Source organism: Lithobates pipiens, unplaced genomic scaffold, assembly GCF_037356315.1.
Source record: "Lithobates pipiens isolate NorthernLeopardFrog02 unplaced genomic scaffold, aLitPip1_a1.2 Scaffold_52, whole genome shotgun sequence".
Lineage (NCBI taxonomy): Eukaryota > Metazoa > Chordata > Amphibia > Anura > Ranidae > Lithobates > Lithobates pipiens.
In genome coordinates, this window is record NW_027507875.1 from 5,083,478 (window position 1) to 5,106,388 (window position 22,911).

General features: G+C 46.8%; 12 pseudogenes; 7 read left to right on the forward strand and 5 right to left on the reverse strand.

Annotated features, from left to right (window-relative positions):
* Window positions 1–2,418: 2,418 nt before the first annotated feature.
* Window positions 2,419–2,537, forward strand: LOC143957636 (5S ribosomal RNA; annotated as a pseudogene).
* A 107-nt stretch (window positions 2,538–2,644) lies between these two features.
* LOC143957672 (5S ribosomal RNA) lies at window positions 2,645–2,763 on the forward strand (annotated as a pseudogene).
* Window positions 2,764–9,917: 7,154 nt separating this feature from the next.
* Window positions 9,918–10,036, reverse strand: LOC143957485 (5S ribosomal RNA; annotated as a pseudogene).
* Window positions 10,037–10,131: 95 nt separating this feature from the next.
* Window positions 10,132–10,250, reverse strand: LOC143957331 (5S ribosomal RNA; annotated as a pseudogene).
* A 108-nt stretch (window positions 10,251–10,358) lies between these two features.
* Window positions 10,359–10,477, reverse strand: LOC143957534 (5S ribosomal RNA; annotated as a pseudogene).
* Window positions 10,478–10,585: 108 nt separating this feature from the next.
* Window positions 10,586–10,705, reverse strand: LOC143957367 (5S ribosomal RNA; annotated as a pseudogene).
* Window positions 10,706–10,813: 108 nt separating this feature from the next.
* LOC143957540 (5S ribosomal RNA) lies at window positions 10,814–10,932 on the reverse strand (annotated as a pseudogene).
* A 5,799-nt stretch (window positions 10,933–16,731) lies between these two features.
* Window positions 16,732–16,850, forward strand: LOC143957238 (5S ribosomal RNA; annotated as a pseudogene).
* A 951-nt stretch (window positions 16,851–17,801) lies between these two features.
* Window positions 17,802–17,920, forward strand: LOC143957241 (5S ribosomal RNA; annotated as a pseudogene).
* A 108-nt stretch (window positions 17,921–18,028) lies between these two features.
* LOC143957376 (5S ribosomal RNA) lies at window positions 18,029–18,147 on the forward strand (annotated as a pseudogene).
* Window positions 18,148–18,257: 110 nt separating this feature from the next.
* Window positions 18,258–18,374, forward strand: LOC143957440 (5S ribosomal RNA; annotated as a pseudogene).
* A 108-nt stretch (window positions 18,375–18,482) lies between these two features.
* On the forward strand, window positions 18,483–18,601 carry LOC143957464 (5S ribosomal RNA; annotated as a pseudogene).
* The last annotated feature ends 4,310 nt before the right edge of the window (window positions 18,602–22,911 follow it).

Here is a 22,911-nt window from a genome sequence, read left to right on the forward strand (position 1 = left end):
AACGTTCAAGTCCCATAGACTTCAATGGGGTTCTAACGTTCGTACGAATTTGGGGTCCGTTCGAAAGTTCTGGTGCGAACCGAACCGGGGGGTGTTCGGCTCATCCCTATTCCTTAATATATAGGGATTTGTCATTAGGAAATAACAATTCGTAGGAGTGGTGAAGTTGGGTTAATTCTATAACTTCTGTCACAGTAGGAAGAGAGTCAGTTTTCCATTTTCTAGTTATGGATAGTGTTGCAGCTAAAAGTATATGTGTTACTACTTTACGATATTGTTTGGGAATCGTATGTAAATTCATATTCAGAATGGCTAGTTCTGGTGAAAGTTGAAGGACAATACCTGTTACGGAAGTGAGTAAATGGGAGATTGCCTGCCAGTAGTTATGTAAGCTTGTGCAGTCCCACATAATATGAAATAGGGTCCCCAATTGGGTACAATTTCTCCAGCAATTAGGTGACGAGTTCCCCTTGAATTTTGCTAGGATATGTGGAGTCAGGTATTGTCTTTGAACAATTTTTTGTGCCAATACCCATAGTGTAATACATGCAGTGGCCCTATATATGCTTCGTAGGGAAGCCATCCATTGTTTAATTGAAAAGTCTTGCCCCAAATCTTGTTCCCATTTAGGGAAGGAAGGTAGTTTGCTGGGTATGTTTTTTTCCCCTAGAATTGGGTATATTGTAGCTACTCCTTTCTGTGAGGTGGCATGGTTATTGAGGAAAGACCATATTTAAACCGGGATTAAAGCTCTGAGTTGTGGCTTGTGTAGCAGACACTTTTCTATTTGAATATATGTAGATCGCTCAGAATTCGGAAGCTGTAATTCATTACTTAACTGAGAAAAAGACTTTAATGAGCCCTGTTGGAAGAAGGAACCAAGTTTGATATCCCGACCCAAATTCCAGTCGTGTATTTGTACGCCAGGAATTAATGTTGGTATGATTGTTAGAGGAGGGTTTAACACCGTGATTGGAGTTTTATCCCATTTGTATGTGATGATTCTCTGCCAAGTGTAGCATCGCTTTCACCATTGGTGGGTATTGAGCTGTAATTGTGGACTTAATTTTCCTACTAAGTAACCAGAATTGCATATTAGGCTGTCGTGTGATGTCTTTCTCAATTTGTCCCCATAAAGTTTTAGGAGTAGGCAAGAACCATTCTTGCAATTGGGTCAAAAGAGTTGCGTCATAATAATCCTGTAGATCAGGTACAGTCGCACCACTTATATTTCTATGTTTAATTAGTATATGGTATGCGCAACAGGATTTTTTGCCATTCCATAGATATTTTCCCAAACTGCTTTGTAAGGATTTAAAGTAGTATTTAGGGATACATATTGGAAGGGACCTGAGTTGATATAATAATTTTGGTAAGGTCATCATTTTGAAAGCTGCCAGGCGACCAGCCCATGTAAATTCGAATTTACTAAGTGTTAGACCATCTTACATTTCAATAGTAAGCTATAATTAAGCCTCTAGTCTGGTTGCTAGGTTGTTCTGAAGTAGAAGGCTGAGGGACTGGGTCAATCTCAGTTCGTGCTGGACTGGCGGAAGAGTGCTCATTCCTCTGAGAAGGCCGGGCTAGATCTGATTCAGTCTCTCTTCCAACTGCTTCCAGGGCAACATGGCAGGCAGTCCAAATGTTTGGTTATGGCTTATGAAACGAATGGCAGATCCTATTCTAACTGTTCATCCTTTCTTCCTGGGAATTCAGTGTTTTTATCTTGGAATGGTTCTTAGCTTTTCTTGGTTAGAGTATGAAGGCACCATACTACAGCCAACAAACTTTGGCCAGGCCAAAATCAACGTCCCCTATTCTTGGTTCAGACTTTAGGGACTGGGTCAAGATGTCTTCTCCCCATAGGGGAAAAGGTATGACACATGCCATTCCCACACAAATAGGTTTAAACGTCCATAATTTAAACCATATGAAAGTTTTCAATGAAAACTATTCATTAAATGTCCATGTATAGTGTAGCCAGTAGCAAGAAAAAACAGAGTAGGGTTCAGGCACAATGCACATAGATATCACTTGCTGCCCATTTGCTAGAGCAGGATTTAGACAGGACCCCCTCCCAAGCCCACTGTAGCATTGTTTGTATATAATGCTGTTAACTACCCGTTTGCTGCTCATTAGTATGCCCACCTTGGAGCAGTGTAGAATGCATTGCCAGTGATTTCCCCTTGCGCATATGCTCTGTGGTCCCAACAGAGCAGATTTCATAGGCAATGTAAATAGTAAATGGCTGCTCTACTAGAGCCGGTGCCACATCACCAGGTGGCACCAGGAATACCAGGTGCCGCAGGCTTTTTTTAATGTGTAGTCGGCGTCGAAGACCTGTTTTATTTTTCTGCTTGTTTGCCGAGGTGACCATCTTGGTGTTTGTCAAGAGGGTTGAGAGTGGCAAGCAAGATCGCCTAAGGCCACATCACCCTGAATCCGCTAGATATCATCTGATCTCGGATTCTAAGCAGGGTCAGGCCATGTTAGTACCTGGATGGGAGACCTCCTGGGAATACCAGGTGCCGTAGGCTTTTTTTAATATGTTGTTGGCGTCGATGACCTGTTTAATTTTTCTGCTTGTTTGCTGAGGTGACCATCTTGGCATTTGTCAAGAGGGTTGAGATTGGCCAGCAAGATTGCCTATGGCCACATCACCCTGAATGCACACGATCTTGTCTGATCTCGGATGCTAAGCAGGGTTGGGTCTGGTTAGTACCTGGGTGGGAGACCGCTTGGGAGTACAAGGTGCCGTAGGCTTTTTATAATATGTTGTTGGCGTCGACGACCTGTTTTATTTTTTTGCTTGTTTGCCGAGGTGACCATCTTGGGGTTTGTCAAGAGGGGTGAGAGTGGCCAACAAAATTTCCTACGGCCACATCACCCTGACGGTTTTCAGATCCACAAGCTTGTCCTCCGGCAACCTGCATTCCATCGCTTCAGAATCCAACACAATACCCAGAAAGGTGATGACCTTCCTGGGCCCTTCCGTCTTGTCGGGTGCCAACGGGATGCCGAACCGTTCCGCTACGTGTTCCAGCGTCGCCAGCAACACCCCGCACACTCTGGAATCCGGCGGACCCAAGCAGAGAAAGTCATCCAAATAATGGATAACAGAGTTCAGCCCTGCGACATCCCGCACCACCCATTCCACAAATGAGCTAAATGTTTCAAACACCACGCATGAAATGGAGCACCCCATGGGGAGGCAACGGTCAACATAAAACATGTTGTCCCAATGACACCCCAACAACCGAAAACTTTCGGGATGGACGGGGAGCAACCGAAAAGCCGACTCAATGTCTGTTTTCGCCATCAGCGCCTCCCGCCCATATCGGTGGACCCAACTCACCGCCGCATCAAAGGACGTGTAGCTAACTGTACACTCCTCAGGATCAATGGCATCATTGATGACCCCCCTTTCGGAAAGTGGTGAATTAGCCGAAATTTCTGCGGTTCCTTCTTTGGAACCACCCCCAAAGGAGAAACCACAAGATCAGGGAAAGGTGCCACCAGAAAAGGGCCTCCCATCCATCCCAACTTTACCTCCTTACGCAGCTTCATAGAAACCACGTCAGGATGCAGCAAGGCCGACTTCAGGTTCCGCGGTACCTCTAACCTACCCGGTATCCGAAACCCCTCTACTGAGAAACGGTCGCATCCTTTCCACCATCACTGGCGTCCTCCCTCTTTTGCGCAGCATCTCCAGATCTGTTTCTGCCCTGTTTAAAACAGCGTGACAACGGGTGTGTTCCCCCGCAGCCGGAACACTCGTGCTTGTACCGACAGGATCCGCCGAACTTACAGGATCCCTCGATGAACTGCCGACACGTTCCCTTCTTTCTACTGGCCGATTGTCCGGGAGCGGAAGATCCACCGCCCCCCCCCCCTCCCCCTGAAAAAACCGGCCCAGTGCCCTCGCCGACGTCATCGGGCGCATCCACAGACTAATGTCCTTGTGGTCCCATCTCAGCGACGGCCGCACCGCTCTCCGCTGGCAAAACTGTTCATCGTATCTCAGCCACGCGGTTCCCCCGTACACTCGGTAAGCTTCCCCAACCGAGTCCATGTAACAGAAAAGAGCCGAGCAATGCTCAGCGTTCTTTTCACCAATCACACTCGCCATGATGGCGAATGCTTGCAGCCAATTCGCAAAAGGTCCTCTGTATCAGTCTGTACCGCCGCTTCTCCTCGTCGTCTTTTTTAGTATCATCCGGCTTGACCCTGTCCAGGTTGAACTTCTCTAGTGGTAGTAGTGAAAATATCTCCACATACTCACCCTTCCATATTTTCTCCCGTACCTCTGGCTTCAAATGAGCCCCCAACGGCCCTTCAAAGCAGACATACACCTTGCATTTCGAAGAGTCCGCCAAACGCACAATGTCTTGTCTAGTAAAGGACTCGCTCCCGCTCGATGCCTTAATGGGCACTGGCGGCTCCTGCCCCGCGGGCCCAGCCACTGCTGGGACCACCACTTCCGTGCCTTTTGCGACACCCCCGGACACCCCGCCAGAAGGGACCCACGCCGCCGCCGGGCCAGCAGCAGCCCTCTCCTGGTGCTCAAACCTGCCCACCAGCTCCTTGATCCCAGCCAGAAAACCCAACAGCCCACTCTCTGCCCTGACAGCCCCACCTGTCCTCAAACTCCCCTGCTCCACCACCTCCTGTGTACCCGCACTCACAGCACCACCGGCACCCGCCAAAACAATTCCCCCACCAATAGGTAAACTTAAAGGGTACTCAACGGGCTGCACAGGAGCGATCCCACCAGCCGATCTCTCGGACACCCTAGCAGGGATTGGACTTCTCGGAACCTCCTCCTCTGATCCGGACACCTCACCCTCCGACCTGTGACCGGACATCAGCGCATCCTCTCCAGACAGCCCACCAGGGGACACGGCCCTGGCTGCCGAGGGTAAAACAGCCGACCTTGCCTGCGGCCGTGCTGCGTACCCGCCAGTGGATTTTTGCGTTGCCTTTGTAGGGCCGGTGCGGACCACCTCAGCCCCGTCCGATCGACCACCAATCGCCGACGCCAGTCTCCGTCCCTCCTCACCCGACCTGGCGATGCTAGCCCTGGGGGGGTGGACCCACCCCCATAGCCTGAGATCTCCCCCGCTGAGGTCCTAACCCTGCGTGTTCCACGCTGGGTGGGGGGGCTGCATCCGCTCCTACTGCTCTACTATGGGGCCCAGAGGCTCCAGTAGATCCCCCTTCCGGCCTGCTCCTCTGTCCCAGCCTCCTTGGGGATGGGCTCCTCAGTCTCCCCCCTCCAGTCCTGGTGGCTCTCTTCGCCGGGGGGCGCGATGGAGCCCTCCCCGGACTGCTGGCATCAGCCCTCCCTCTCCTGGGGGGTTCAGGTGAAAACCTGGATGGGGGCCGTGACCTCCGTGGGACCCCCACCACCCCCCCCACCCCCCCTCCGTCCGTGGATGTCCCCCCCGGCTGCCCCAGCAAAACCCCCAGTGTCTCCTGCACCCATGCCTCCCCCCGAGTGGCTGCCTCCTCTCTAACCTTTGCAATCAGCTCCTCTATGGCTGCCATGCTGCTGTCCCATACAAACTTTTTTCTTGAATGCTGCCTCGTGGGGGGGGGGGCGGGATCAACTTCTCTGCACTGAGTAACTCCAACCCTACTCCCCTCGGCCAATCCCCCGCCCCCTATCATGCAGGGCTGACATGCACTGTTCACACAGTCATGCCAGCCCTCTTCCTACGGGGTTTTGTTAACCCCTGCGGCGCCGGGCTTTTCTGGAAAGCATTTTATTGTTTTAAAATGCCTAGCTTGTCAATATTACAATTGAGTGCATTGTGTTTTAAAGGTTGTTAATGCAATAATTGAGGCCTAAAGCCCCATATCATCCTCCTTGTGTTTTTTAATGTTACCAATATCTCGTTGCAGATGACTGGAATGAGCACAAGATGTATGTGTGAAATGCATCCACATGACCATAGTTTGGTGTCTTTGGTGTTATCTTTGTGAAACAATATAAAAGGCAATCGGAAGTTCTGGATCTGCAGTCATTTCTTTCTTCCTTCTGAATGGAATGATCTGGCTTTGTTCAGGTCTCAGCTTGGGGGGCGGACGTGCCGACTGCTGGCTCAGGTCTACCAGTGGGACAGGAAGAGCGGCTGGAGGGGGGGTTGGACGTCCCCCCTCGAACGGCTTTTAGCCGCCTTGGTTGTTATGACTAAAAAGCCAACCGTTCTAAAAAAAAAAAAAGTAACACCTTCAAGCCACGAACGCAAATTTGCATACAGTAAGAGCGACGTCGTGCCCAAATATTGTCCTTTTCCTTTATTTTTTTATTTTTTCCCCACAAATAAAACTTTCCTGGTGCCACCATGGCAGCATACCTGTGATAGCTCCGCCCCGGAGTCCTCCCCTCAGGATAGTTAATAGCTTATAAAAATGACAACATCTCCTTTTTTTCCTCATATCTAACGGATAGTGTTTGGATGTATCTTACCTCTGCCCTGGGCAGTTTTCCGTCTGGGTTCTGGCCTCTCCCAGATGCAGTCCCCGGTCTTGGGTTCCTAACTAGCGCTTATAAGAGGGGAGCCCCTTCTGGGGGTCTTTTGGGGCAGCAGCCACTTCCTACATTGGAATTCGGTTCTGCTTCCATATATATATATATATATATATATATATATATATATATATATATATATATATATATATATATATATATATATATATATCTCATAGTTGCCAACATTGTAAAAAAAGAAAATCGGGACACTTTTTTGGCAGTAGGCAGAGCTGTGGTATAATTAGGGGGTGTGGTATTGAAACGGGGGCGTGGTTTACGTAAATAGTGGGCGTGGCTTACACAGGGTGTGGCTCAAATGGGTGTGGTTAGAGTCTGAGATGAATGCTGGATGGAGAGGGAATGGAGGGGGGGGAGGGAAAGGAGGGACAGCAGCCCCTCGATCCTACACCACAATAGCAATATGTGTTTTCCAGAGTTTGACAATCAGCAGATAAAGATACTCCAAATACCTGGTGTTGGCACTTCAATCATCCCGGCGCCATGATTGTTATGGTGTCAGGATGATTGAAGCGCATTATTTCTATTATTACATTGTAACATGAAATGAAATCATTCAACTTGGTTTCACGGGCCCCATTTACAGCGCTATAATGGCTCTTTATTCCTCCCCCTCTGCCCGGATATATTCGGCGGACGCACTATCATCCCCGTTTGACATCTCCAACGGTACTAGACAGGGGTGCCCCCTGTCCCCCCTAATCTTCAATCTAGTAATAGAACCCCTCGCGCAATCCATCCGAATGACTGATAACATACACGGTATAACCATAGGCAAAAATGTCCATAAGATAAGTCTATTTGCGGACGACGTGATTCTCATGCTCTCTGAACCCACCACATCCCTTCCGGCAGCTCAAAGTATCCTTGCACAATTCAGCAAAGTATCATTTTACAAAGTAAATGAAGCCAAGTGGCAAATTTTGAACCTGGGCCTTGATGCCTCCACCAGCTCCATACTACAAAACCTGTTTCCATACTCATGGGCAGACAGGAGCATCACTTATCTAGGGGTTCAACTAACCAATAACACTGCCGACCTTTTCTCCCACAACTTCATCCCCTTTCGCACTCAATTACAGAATGACCTCCGCAAACTGGCATCCTTTGAGCTGTCGTGGATGGGCCGCCTCGCAGCCTTCAAAATGCTTCATCTACCCCAAGTATTGTACCTATTCCGGACCTTACCGATCACCATTCCCCACTCCTTTCTTAAATCATTACAAGCTATCCTTTCAGCCTTTTTATGGCAAGGTAAAAAGGCCAGAAGCGCACACAAACTCCTTGTTAAACATCGCTCGGCGGGAGGGGCAGGCTGCATTGACTTCCACGACTATTACATGGCCTCTATCTTGACACAAATGCGAGAATGGATAGCCCCCTCTCAAACTACTCTTTGGGGACAGTTAGAACCATCACTAGCCCCGGGGAATCACCTGCATGTATGGTTGCTCTCCTCCAAGTGCCATTTCACCAAAACTCCACATTTTCCCCCCACTATGTTAGCCACCCTCGGGACATGGAACAGCTTTCTACACCTCACCAACAATCATCCTAACAGGGCCACTTTAAAAACTCCGATACTCGTCCTCCAAGAAAAAATTGACTTGGTGTCCTATGCATCTTGGCGAGCCAAAGGTATATCGCATGTTAATGATCTCTTCGCATCGGGGCAACTGAAAACATTCCCTGACCTGCAGAAAGAATACCAACTTCCAAACTCAGACCTCTACCTGTACCTTAGAACCAAGCATTACCTCCATGCATCCCCAAATTGGACATGCAAAATCCCCCACCCTGCATGGCTCTTCCTTACGAACCCGACTTGCAAACACAAAGGCATATCTCTCTTCTACGCCATACTCCAACAAAAACACACACTTGATAAATCAGCTCCTATGCTCCAATGGGAAAGAGACCTCAGCCTCACGTACACACCCGAACAATGGGCCAAGGCAATCAAAACTACTTACCAATACACTAGATGTGTCACATTATGGGAACTGATGATTAAAATAACCCAACGGTGGTACTTGACTCCAGATAAGATGTCAAAGTTCTCTGATCAGCACTCTACGAATTGCTGGAGGCAGTGTGGGAACAAAGGGGATGTACGCCATATTTTCTGGAGTTGCCACAAACTGGTACCCTTTTGGGAGTCGACCTTTAAGTTAATATCTGCCATATCCCAAGTTGTAACTACCCCACGTCCTGAACTAGCTCTGCTCTCCTTGAGCCTTGACCAATTCCCAACAAAGATGAGGCACTCTATCTCACATGTCTTGCTGGCAGCTAGACTGGGAATAACCAGACGGTGGAAAAACCCTACTCCACCGACTTTAGCGGAAGTAATAAGCACCACACATTTACATCACATTTACGAACTAACGCTTGCACGCAGTAATCCCAAGAGGGACCAGGTGATCCAAAACTGGACCCCCTGGTCAACATGGATTGCACACACCAACATTCTTCCGCTGGAAAATTGCTCTCAACCACCCTGAGGTTCTTTTTCACTGGGATTATCAGACGTTACTTTAGAGAATCTATGTTCCACTTTCGATATGATAATGTACCCAGTTGTTGTACTTATGTTATTACCGTATTATGGTTTGGAAACAATTTGATCTCGAAACGAATGGGATCCCGATCCGCTTCCTGGGGGCACTGCTCTCCTCCCATGCACATAATTGTTCCCGTAAGGGGTGTCTAGGTGTAGAGGAGTTCCCCGCCAAATTTTGGGTCGCGCTCTATAGCTCTACATTTAAGAGGTGTTCGCACCAAGGGTCATCATCTGGTTGTCTACATAGACCTATGCATAATGTTCATTCTGTTGCTAGATATTTTGTATGTTACCTTTACTGATGACAGATAAGAAAATGTTCGTCCAGCGATACTTGTAATATGTGAAAACCTAATAAAAAGCTAACTTAAAAAAAAAAAAAAAAAAAGCCTACGGCACCTCCAACCAGGTGCTAACCAAGCCTGACACTGCTTAGCATCTGAGATCAGATGAGATCGGGTGCATTCAGGGTGATGTTGCCGTAGGCAATCTTGCTATCCACTCTCAACCCTCTTGACAAACGGCAAGATGTTCACCTCAGCAAACAAGCAGAAAAATAGAAGAGGTCGTTAACACAAACAACATATTAAAAAAACACCAACGGCACCTCGTATTTCCAGGCAGTCTCCCATCCAAGTACTAACCAGGCACGACCCTGCTTAGCAGGAACATTCATGGTGATGTGGCTATAGAGGATCTTGCTTGCCACTCTCAACCCTCTTGAAAAATGCCAAGATGGTCACCTCAGCAAACAAGCAGCAAAATAAAATAGGTCGTTGACGTCAACAACATATTAAAAAAAGCCTACGGCACCTAGTATTCCCAGGTAGTCTCCCATCCAAGTACCAACCAGGCCTGCCACTGCTTAGCATCCAAGATCAGACGAGATTGGGAACATTCATGGTGATGTGGCCGTAGGGGATCTTGGTGGCCACTCTCAATCCTCTTGACAAACACTCAGCAAACAAGCAGAAAAATGCAATAGGTCGTTGATGTTAACAACATATTAAAAAAAAGCCTACGGCATCTGGTATTACCAGGTGGTCTCCCATCCAGGTACTAACCAAGCCGGACCTTGCTTAGCATCCGAGATCAGATGAGATCGAGTGCATTCAGGGTGATGTTGCCATAGGCAATCTTTCTGTCCACTCTCAGTCCTCTTGACAAATGGCAAGATGTTCACCTCAGCAAACAAGCAGAAAAATAGAACAAGTCATTGACGCCAACAACATATTAAAAAAAAGCCAACGGCACCTGGTATTCCCAGGCGGTCTCCCATTCAGGTACTAACCAGGCACGACGCTGCTTAGCATCTGAGATCAGACGAGATCGGGCGCATTCTGGGTGATGTTGCTTTAGGCAATCTTGCTGGCCACTCTCAACCCTCTTGACAAACACCAAGATGGTTACCTCAGCAAACAAGCAGAAAAATAAAACAGGTCGTTGATGCCAACAACATATTAAAAAAGATCCCACGCAACCTGGTATTCCCAGGCGGTCTCCCATCCAAGTACTAACCAGGCCCCAACCCTGCTTAGCATCCGAGATCAGACGAAATTGGGTGCATTCAGGGTGATGTAGCCATAGGCTGTCTAGCTGGCCACTTTAAACCCTCTTGTCAAACGCCAAGATGGTCACCTCGACAAACAAGCAGAAAAATAAAACAGGTCGTCAACGCCAACAACATATTAAAAAATAGCCTACGGCACCTGGTATTCATAGGCGCTCTCCCATTCAGGTACTAACCAGGCCCGACATTGCTTAGCATCCGAGATCAGACGAGATCGAGCGGATTCTGGGTGATGTGGCCATAGGCGATCTTGCTGGCCACTCTCAACCCTCTTGACAAACACAAAAGATGGTCACCTCGGCAAACAAGCAGAAAAATAAAATAGGGAGTTGATGTTAACAACATATTAAAAAAACCAAGCCTGACATTACTTAGCATCTGAGATCAGATGAGATCGGGCGCATTCAGGGTGATGTTGCCGTAGGCAATCTTGCTTTCCACTCTCAACACTCTTGACAAACGCCAAGATGTACACCTCAGCAAACAAGCAGAAAAATAGAAGAGGTCGTTGACGCCAACATATAAAAAAAAAAAAGCCAACAGCACCTCGTATTCCCAGGCGGGCTCCCATCCAGGTACTAACCAGGCACGACCCTGCTTAGCATCTGAGATTAGACGATATTGGGAACATTCATGGTGATGCGGCCATAGAGAATCTTGCTCGGCACTCTCAACCCTCTTGACAAACGCCAATATGGTCAATATGTATTTTTTTTTTTTTTTTTACTAAATGGGAGGGGGGGGGTGGCGACTGGGCGCCCCCTATGGACGGGCCTCCACTGCTCCAGGGAATACCCAGTGCCACAGGCTTCTTTTTGTTTTTTTTGCCATCAACTTGTTTTTTTTCCCTTGTTTCCCAAAGGTGACCATCGTAGCGTTTGTCAAGAGGGCTGAGGCTGCCTATAGAGATTGCCTATGGGCACATGACCCTGAAAGCGCCTGGTCTCAAAGGCTAAGCAGGGTTGGGCCTGGTTAGTACCTGTGTGGGAGACTGCCTGGGAATACCCAGTGCCACAGGCTTCTTTTTTTTTTCTTTTTTTTGGCGTTTAATTGTTTTTTCCCTTGTTTCCCAAGGTGACCATCTTGGCATTTTGTCAAGAGGGTTGAGCGTGCGCAAAGAGGTTGCCTATGCCACATCACCCTGAAAGCAACAAATCTTGTCTTATCTCGGAGGCTAAGCAGCATCGAGCCTGATTTGTACCTGCATGGGAGACCGCCTGGGAATATCAGGTGCCGTAAATGTTTTTTGTTTTGTTTTTTGGTGTTGACTTGTTTTTTTCCCTTGTTTCCCAAGGTGACAATCTTGGTGTTTGTCAAGAGAGTTGAGGGTGCCAAAAGCAATTGCCTTCAGGCACGTCACCCTGATCCCCATCTCGTCTGATCTTGGAGGTTATGCAGGGTCGGGCCTGGTTCATACCTGGATGGGAGACCGCCTGGGAATACCAGGTGCCGTAGGTTTATTTTGTTTATTTTTTTGCCGTTGACTTGTTTTTTTTCCCTTGTTTCCCAAGGTGACAATCTTGGCATTTGTCAAGAGGGTTGAGGGTGCCCAAAGAGATTGTCTACAGCCACATCACCCTAAAAGCGCCGCATCTCTGAGGAGAAGTAGGGGTGGGCCTGGTTAGTACGTAGATGGGAGACCGCCTGGGAATACTAGGTGCTGTAGGTTTCTTTTCTTTTTTTTCTCTTTTTACCCATGGATACCATCTTGGCATTTGTCAAAAGGATTGAAGGTGCACAAAGAGATTGCCTACGGCCACATCACCCTGAAAGCACACCATCTCATCTGATCTCGGAGACTAAGTAGTGGCGGGCCTGGTTAGTACTTGGATTGGAGACCGCCTGGGAATACCAGGTGCTCTAGGCGCTTTTTTTTTTGCCATTGACTTGTTTTTTTTGTTTTCCATGGTGACAATCTTGGCGTTTGTGAAGAGGGTTGAGGGTGCCCAAAGAGATTGTCTATGGATTCATCACCCTGAAAGCGTCTGATCTCAGAGGCTAAGCAGGTTCAGGCCTTCTTAGTACCTGGATGGCAGACTGCCTGGGAATACCATGTGCCATAGGCTTCTTTTTTTTGGCGTTGGCTTGTTTTTTTCCCTTGTTTCTCAAGGTGACCATCTTGGCGTTTGTCAAAGAGGGTTGAGGATGCCCAAGAGATTGCTTACGGGCCATATCACCATGAAAGCACCCAATCTCATCTGATCTCGGAGGCTAAGCAGGGTCGGGCCTAGTGACCATCTTTGCGTTTGTCAAGAGGGATGAGGGTGCCCAAAGAGATTGCCTATGAGTAGGGTCGGGCCTGGTAAGTACCTGGATGGGATACCGCCTGGCAATACAAGGTGCTGTAGGTTTCCTTTTTTTTATTTATTTATTTTTGGGGCGTTGACTTATTTTTTCCCTTGTTTCCCAAGGTGAATCTTGGTGTTTGTCAAGGGGGTTGAGGATGTCCAAAAAGATTGGCTATGGCCACATCACCTTGAAAGAGCCCCATCTTGTCTCACCTCGGGGGCTAAGCAGGGGCTGAGCCTGGTTAATACCTGGATGGCAGACCACCTGGGAATACCAGGCCCCTGTGCTTCTTTTCTTTTTTTGCATTTACTTGTTTTTTTCCCTTGTTTCACAAGGTGACTATCTTGGCGTTTGTCAAGATGGTTCAGGGTGTCCAAATAAATTGCCTATGGCCACATCACCCTGAAAGCGACCAATCTTGTCTAATCTCAGAGGCTAAGCAGGGTCAGGCCTGGATGGTACTTGGATGGGAGACTGCCTGGGAATACCAGGTGGCATAGGCTTCGTTTTTTCTTTTTCTTTTGGCGTTGAATTTGTTTCCCTTGTTTACCAAGGTGACCATCTTGGCGTTTTTCAAGAGTGTTCAGGGTGCCCAAAGCGATTGCCTAAGGCCCCATCTCCCTGAAAGCAACCGATCTCATCTGATCTCTGAGGCTTTGCAGGGTCGGGCCTGGTTAGAACCTGGGTGGGAGACCCCCTGGGAATACCTAGTGCCGTAGGTTTCTTTTTTATTTATTTTTTGGCGTTGACTTGTTTTTTGTCTTTTGTTTCCCAAGGTGACCATCTTGGTGTTTGTCAAGAGGGTTGAGGGTGCCGAAAGAGATTTCCTATGGCCACATCACCCTGAAAGTGCTCGATCTTGTCTGATCTCGGAGGCTGAGGAGCGTCTGACCTGGTTAGTAACAAATGGGAGACCTCCTAGGCTGTGGCGGTTGGTGAAGTTTTAGGATGGGGGGGGCGCAAGACCACACCCCCTCAGATTTGCCCCCCCACTTATCACAAGCCACACCCCTTATTGAATCAACATCATATACCAGGCTGCACATTATACACTGGGCTCTACTAAAGCAGATGAATCATGCCTATCTTGTGTATAACCACATCAGGCACCTTTTCTACAACCTGTAAATCGCACATATTTGCATTCTGCAACCTGTAAATCACACATATATGCCTTCTGCAACCTGTAAATCACACATATCTGCATTCTGTAAATCGCACATAACTGCATTCTGCAACCTGTAAATTGCACATATCTGCATTCTGCAACATGTATATCACACATATATGCATTCTGTAAATCGCATTCTGTAAATCGCACATATCTGCATTCTGTAAATCACACATCTGCATTCTGTAAATTGCACATATCTACAACCTGTAACTTGCACATATCTACAACATACAAATCGCACATATCTACAACCTGTAAATTGCACATATCTACAACCTGTAAATAGCACATATCTGCATTCTGTAAATCACATTCTGCAAATCGCACATATCTGCATTCTGTAAATCGTACATATCTGCAGCCTGTAAATAGCACATATCTACCCTCTGACACCTGTAAATCACACATATCTGCATTCTAAAAATCGCACATAACTGCGTTCTGCAACCTGTAAATTTCACATATCTGCATTCTGCAGCCTATAAATTGCCCATATCTAAATTCTGCAACATGTAAATCGCAGATATCTGCATTCTGTAAATCGCATTCTGTAAATCGCACATATCTGCATTCTGTAAATCACACATCTGCATTCTGTAAATCGCACATATCTGCATGCTGTAAATCGCACATCTGCATTCTGTAAATCACATTCTGTAAATCGCACATATCTGCATTCTGTAAATCACACATATCTGCAACCTGTAAATAGCACATATCTACAACCTGTAAATCTTGTTTGGGGGGAGTATGCTGCCGACCATTGCCCATATCTGCATTCTGCAACATATCTGCATTCGCAGATATCTGCATTCTGTAAATCGCATTCTGTAAATCGCACATATCTGCATTCTGTAAATCACACATCTGCATTCTGTAAATCGCACATATCTGCATGCTGTAAATCGCACATCTGCATTCTGTAAATCACATTCTGTAAATCGCACATATCTGCATTCTGTAAATCACACATATCTGCAACCTGTAAATAGCACATATCTACAACCTGTAAATCTTGTTTGGGGGGAGTATGCTAAACATATGTAGATATGTGCAAGTAATAACTTGCACATATCTACAACATACAAATCGCACATATCTACAACCTGTAAATTGCACATATCTACAACCTGTAAATAGCACATATCTGCATTCTGTAAATCACATTCTGTAAATCGCACATATCTGCATTCTGTAAATCGTACATATCTGCAGCCAGTAAATAGCACATATCTACCCTCTGCAACCTGTAAATCACACATATCTGCATTCTAAAAATCGCACATAACTGCGTTCTGCAACCTGTAAATTTCACATATCTGCATTCTGCAGCCTATAAATTGCCCATATCTGCATTCTGCAACATGTAAATCGCAGATATCTGCATTCTGTAAATCGCATTCTGTAAATCGCACATATCTGCATTCTGTAAATCACACATCTGCATTCTGTAAATCGCACATATCTGCATGCTGTAAATCGCACATCTGCATTCTGTAAATCACATTCTGTAAATCGCACATATCTGCATTCTGTAAATCACACATATCTGCAACCTGTAAATAGCACATATCTACAACCTGTAAATCTTGTTTGGGGGGAGTATGCTGCCGACCACCGATAATAACCCTTTTTTTTTAAAATCTTGTTTGGGGGATATGCTGCCAAACATCGATAATAAGTTATTATTGGTAGTCGGCAGCAAACCCCCCAACAAGATTTTTTAAAAAAAGGGTTATTATCGGTGGTCTGCAGCATTAACCTCCATACCTGCCCCCCAAACAAGATTTTAAAAAAGGGTTTATATCGGTGGTTGGCAGTTTTTACCCCCCACACCCCCCCGCTAAACAAGATTTTAAAAATAAGGGTTATTATCGGTGGTTGGCAGCATAACCCCCCCCCCCCCCTTAGACAAGAGTTTTTTTTAAAAAGGGTTATTACTAATAACCCTTTTTTTAAAGCTTTTTGGGGGGGTGTATGCTGCCGGCCACCGATAATAACACTTTTTCTTTAAATCTTTTTTAGCAGGGTGGGTGAAGGGGGTTGGGGTATGCTGCCGAGTGGGGCCACCATAGAAACCCTGTGGATTTGGAGGGGGTACCGGCGGAGGCGCTGAATAAATAATAACGAATTTGTAAGCTGCCATGCGGCAGCCCCTTACCTGATCCTCTCAGGCGGGCAGAACAGAGAAGTGCTGTGCCAACGTCACTTCCTTGAGTGACGTCGGAAGCACCGCCCACCGCTCACTCAAAGTGCAAGTCTTTTTTTTTTTGGGTGTTGACTTGTTATTTTCCCTTGTTTACCAAGGTTAACATCTTGGCATTTTTCAAGAGGATTGCGAGTGCCCAAAGCGATTGAATATGGCCACATCTCCCTGAAAGCAACCAATCTCATCTGATCTCGGAGGCTTAGCAGGATCGGGCCTGGTTAGAGCCTGGATGGGAGACCCCCTGGGAATACCAGGTGCCGTAGGCTTTTTTTTATATGTTGTTGCCGTCAACGACTTGTTTTATTTTTCTACTTGTTTGCCAAGCTGACCATCTTGGTGTTTGTCAAGACGGTTGAGAGTGGCCACCAATATTGCCTACGGCCACATCACCCAGAATGTGCCTGATCTCGTCTGATCTTAGATGCTAAGCAGGGTCGGGCCTGGTTAGTACCTTGATGGGAGATTACTTGGGAATACTAGGTGCCGTAGGCTTTTTTTTTAATATGTTGTTGGCGTCGACGACCTGTTTTATTTTTCTGCTTGTTTGCCGAGGTGACCATCTTGGCCTTTGTCAAGAGGGTTGAGAGTGACCTGCAAGATCGCCTACAGCCACGACACCCTGAATGTGCCCGATCTTGTCTGATATCGGATGCTAAGCAGCGTTGGAACTGGTTAGTACATGGATGGGAGACGACCTGGGAATACCAGGTGCTCTAGGCTTTTTTTTAATATGTTGTTGGCGTTTACGACCTGTTTTAATTTTCTGCTTGTTTGCCGAGGTGACCATCTTGGTTTTTGTCAAAAAAATAAAACAGGTCGTTGACGCCAACAACATATTAAAAAAAAAAGCCTACGGCACCTGGTGTTCACAAGCTGTCTCCCATCAAGGTACTAACCAGGCCCGACCCTGCTTAGCATCTGAGATCAGACAAGATCAAGCATATTTCGGGTGTTGGGGCCGTAGGTGATATTGCTGGCCACTCTCAACCCTCTTGACAAACACCAAGCTTGAGAGGGAATGGGATGTTTATCCCAGAGCGTGTGGAAACCGATGACCTTTTCCTTAAATAGTTTGTGTGTCTGCATGTTATAGTGAATGATGTGGAGGGATGTTGGTTTGTGCGTACCGAGAAAGGGCCAATGTCACCTTATGTCAGTCGGTTGAAACATGTGAATCAAAAAACAATTAACAGATGCATCATAGTAACTTTTAGAACCATAACTATAACCAAAAAAGAAAAAAGAAAAGAAAAGAAAAACAGCCGTCCAGAATTCAGCTGGGCGGTATTATCTCGTAGATGAGCTTGATCTCTGGGCACATGTATATAGAAGCCTGTCAGGTGGACGAGCCTGGTTCCGCAAGAAAGCCATAGGTAAGCAGTCCCCAGATAACAGTGACCATCTTGGCGTTTGTCAAGAGGGTTTAGAGTGGCCAGAAAGTTCGCCTACGCCCACATTACCCTGAATGCGTCCGATCTCATCTGATCTCGGATGCTAAGCAGGGTCAGGCCTGGTTAGTACCTGGATGGGAGACCGCCTGGGAATACCAGGTGCAGTAGGCATGTTTTTAGTATGTTGTTGGCGTTGACGACCTGTTCTGTTTGTCTGCTTGTTTGCAGAGGTGACCATCTTGGCGTTTGTCAAGAGGGTTGAGAGTGGCCAGCAAGATTGCCTTTGGCCACATCACCCTGAATGCACCCGATCTCGTCTGATCTTGGATGCTAAGCAGGGTCGGGCCTGGTTAGTACCTGGAAGGCACACCGCCTGGGAACCCCAGGTGCCGTAGGCTTTTTTTTTTTATATGTTTTTGGCGTCGACGACCTGTTTTATTTTTCTGCTTGTTAGCTGAGGTGACCATCTTGCCGTTTTTCAAGAGGGTTGAGAGTGTCCAGCAAGATTGCCTATGGCCTGATCACCCTGAATGCACCTGATCTCCTCTGATCTCAGATCCTAAGCAGTTGGGCTTGGTTAGTACCTGGATGGAAGACCGCCTGGGAATACCAGGTGCCGTAGGCTTTTTTTTAATATGTTATTGACGTCGATGACCTGTTTTATTTTTCTGCTTGTTTGCCGAGGTGACCATATTGGCATTTGTCAAGAGGGTTGAGAGTGGCCAGCAAGATCGCCTACGGCCCCATCACCCGGAATATGCCTGATCTCGTCTGATCTCGGATGCTAAGCAGGGTTGGGCATGCTTAGTACCTGGATAGGAGACCGCCTGGGCATACCAGGTGCCGTAGGCTTTTTTATAATATGTTGACTTCGACGACCCTTCTTCTTCAGATGTTGCCTCGTTGAGTCCTCCACTCACAATAGCTCTGACCGGGCACGCGGCGACTTATATAGGGACATCACCGGATGATGTCCCCGCCCATTATGGTGTCACAGTCCCAGAGGATGCTGGGACTGTGACATCATAATAGGCGGGGACATCATCCAGTGATGTCCCTATATAAGTCGCCGCGTGCCCGGTCAGAGCCATTGTGAGCGGAGGACTCGACGAGGCAACATCTGAAGAAGAAGAAGAAGAAGAGAAGAACAGAACAGCGGCGGCAGCGGCGGTGACAGCGGCGACAGAAGACCGGGCCACCGCCTGTAAAAGAGCTATAAGACGGTGCGGTGGCCCAGCAGAAGAACCGAAGAGGGGGGACAAGACCCCCGAAGTCGGAAGAAGAGGGCGGCGGCGAGGAAGAAAGCCGGACTCCTTCGCTAGTAAAAAAGCTACAAGAAGATAGCGGAGGAGTGCGGCGAGAAAACCCCCGAAGACGGAAGACCCTCGGAGCTGTGCAATAAATTATTTTATCTTGTGTGTTGTGTTTTTTTTTGTACTTTATTTTACAGGTGAATGGGTAGGGGTACATTGTACCCCATACTCATTCACATAGAGTGGGGGGCCGGTAACCGGGGGCCCCCTTATTAAAGGGGGCTCCCGGATTCCGATAAGCCCACGCCCGCAGACCCCGACAACCAACGGCCAGGGTTGTCGGGAAGAGGCCCTTGTCCTCATCAACATGGGGACAAGGTGCTTCGAGATGGGGGGGGGGCGCGGCCCCCACTTCCCCAAGGCACCCCCCATGTTGAGGGCACGCGGCCTGGTACGGCTCAGGAGGGGGGGGCGCTCGCTCGCCCCTCCTTTCCTGGCTGGCCGGGTAGCGTGCTCGGACAAGGGTCTGTTGTGGACTTGGGGGGGACCCCCACGCGGATTTTTTTTGGCGTTGGGGTTCCCCTTTAAGTCCATACCAGGTGGCGGGGCCAGTGGCGTCTTCTTGAAATGAGCGGACTTTTCTCCGGGCGGGAAAAGTCCATTCATTTCAAAAGTACGGCGGACTGGCACACACGCGGCCGGATTGTCCGCCGAAATGCGAGTCCAGCGGGAAGATTGGAGTGCAAAACTACTTTCTAAGTCCGCCGTACTTTCGGGTCAAAAAAGTATGCCAGAAGCCTACACACGGGGGGATTGTCCGGCGGACTTGAGTTTGCCGGACTTTTCCACCCGCTTGTTTGATCGTGTGTACGCGGCATAAGAGTAACTAAAGATGAATTTGGATCCATGTGTGGCCACTGTGGTTGAACAGATTTTAAAGAAAAATACAAAGAACCAAGAGAATGATCTCATTTCCACCAAAATAGGTAAATTTAAACGTGATTTAGACGATTATAATACGAATCGTATTTTTTCCTGGAACCAGCAAAGTAGCCATGGGCTATCAGTACCCGATGTCCCTAAATTAGGCCTCTCCGCTCTCAAGCCAGTAATCCCGACCCGAAATAATAAAATCCACCCAACCACCAACAAACCCTTCAGGCAGACCCCACCTGCACTGATGAGTATTAATCCATACGATCCTATCGTTCCCTCTTTTTTTCACATCTCCTCGTCAAAAACTCTTCGTCTTGGTTTTAACCAATATGGCATTACAGAGAAGCACCACAACTATAATTCTAATAAAAACAATTCTAGGAACCTAGCTAGGATGGATGGATTAATACAATCTCTTAACCAATTTTACAATAGACCCACAGAAACCCCTAAAACAAGATCGAGCCCCAGTCAAGCTAGGAGGTTATCAGCCTCTAATTCAGGTATAAAATCCCCCAATAACAATAAAAATGATAATAACACTCCCAACTATGGGTATGTGAACGGGATTCAGTTAACTCTCACTAGCCCAAAAACAAAAAACCCCAATATCTTGGCACCCCTTGACATCCCACCCCCAACAAATCAGAAATCAGAAACCACTTCCCCAAGGCCAGATTGTACCACACCGCTTTTTTTTTTAGTGGAAAGTCCTCCTCCAACCTCAAATCCCCGAAAAAGAAAACTCACAGAAGAGGTTGTAGAGGAGGACGAACAAATAAGCTACGCAAACATACTGAAACACCCAAAAATTTTTTGTATGCGGTAAAAAAAATTATGCGAGAGGAAAAATACGGAAAAGGGAGAAAAAAGAGGAGAAACGAGAAAAAGCAAAAGAAAAGGAATAAAAAGAAGAATGAGGCAAAGAAGAAGGGAAAGGGGAGGGACGGCAGCATGGTATGTGAACAATGGGAGTATAGCCTACTATATGCTACCTGTGGTGGTTAGGTAAGTATGGGAAGGAAAAGATGGGGAAAGGGAAGATGATAGCGGAATAATGATTGGTGTCTGTTTACCAGGAAAAAAACAAACAGGAAAAAAACACACAGATCGGTCGGTTTGCCATCAATCAACCGATCGATTGGTTATGAAGATCATCACAATAATAATACATAATACATCTTATCAAACAGTCAGATACAGTGAGAGAGCTCACATAATAAAAAAGGCAGGTTTATCAACACAAAAATCCCCTAATTGTGTATAAAATATGTATAAAATAAGGAAAGAACTGTTGTATGTAAAGACTTATTATTTGCACTTTAAATGAGTTTTACTAACATAAAGTGCACGGGCAGTACAAAGGGGGATATATGTATGAGCAACATGCAATAACAGGTCATAATAGTAATAAGCAATAAGTGGGTATGTATACGCAAAATCAGAGGATCGTGGCAATTTCGATGGATTCATTGATTCCCCCCGGGGAGAGAACATCCAGGGAATATATCCAGAATGTTTCACAGGCGCATTATTTTTTGAATCTCTCCGCCGGGGGGAGATGATTTGGAATCTGTTCAATGATCCATACCTTTAGGCCTATTGTAGAGCCTTTATGAAAGTGGGAAAAATGTTGTGGCACACTGTGTGGGTCTGTGCCTCCTTCAATGAGTCTTCTGTGTTCGCCGAAGCGCTGTCTCAGTGTCCTTATGGTTCTCCCCACATAAATGAGACCACAAGGACAACTCAGTCCATACACCACAAACTCAGACGAACAGTTTAAGAATTCTTTTAGCGTGTATGTTTTGCCTTTTGTAGTGAATTCTTTTTGTCCATGGTCTACAAATTTGCAAGTTTTGCAGAGGGCTTAATGACATTGCGGTATCAGTTTGGGGGCCATGGAGGGGTGTGTTTGTACTTTGAGTTTGCTGGGTGCGAATTTATTTCTTAGGTTGGGGGCCCTGCGATAGGTGACGGAGGGTCGAGCTGGGAGTTCGACTCGCAGGTGGGGATCCTGTTGAAGGATGGCCCAATGTTTTCTCAATATTTTTTCCATGGCTTTGTATTCATTATGAAATGTGGTAATAAATCTGCTGGAGAAGTCGCGTGGGGGGCGGTCAATTTTGGTCATTTTCCCCAGGAGACATTGTTCAAATGCATCGTCTATGAGTGATGCCGGGTAGTTTTTTTCCCGAAATTTTGTTTTCAGGTTTGTACTGGATTCTATGTAGTCCTCTTGTTTAGTGCAGTTTTGTCTAATGCGCCAGAATTGGCCCTTGGGTATGTTGTTAATCCACTTTGGGTAATGGCAGCTGTTATAATGTAGGTATGAATTACCCGCAGTGGGCTTCGTATAGTTTTTAGAAATGATGGTGTGGTCTTCATGTCCTAATTCCAGATCTAGGAAAGCTATCATATCGGGGTTCATATTAGAAGTGAATGATAGTCCGTAGGGGTTGTTATTGCAATGTTGGATGAAAGGGGGAATTAAATCAACTGCACCGCCCCAGATAATGATAAGGTCATCAATATACCTTCCAAAGAAGATGATATTTTCAGCAAAAGGGTTGTTTTTGTAAATAAAGCGGGATTCCCAAAACCCCATTGCGAGGTTGGCGTAGGAAGGCGCAAAATTTGCGCCCATAGCTGTGCCTTGGATTTGTTGGTAGAATTCTCCATTAAAAGTAAAGTAGTTATGTGTTAAGCAAAAGTTTACAGCTATTATTAGAAAGTTGGCTTGGCGCATATTTACGAGGGGGTCATTAGTTAGGTAGTCTTCTACCGCTTTGAGGCCATGGGCATGCGGGATGGAGGTGTAAAGCGAGCTAACATCCAGAGAGAGCCATACATACGAGGGCTCCCATCTGTATGAGGCCAAGGTTTCAAGGAGGTGACGGCCATCACGGATGTAGGATTGGAGCTGTGTTACCAGTGGCTACAGAAACTGGTCGATATAAAGGCTGAAGCCGGTAG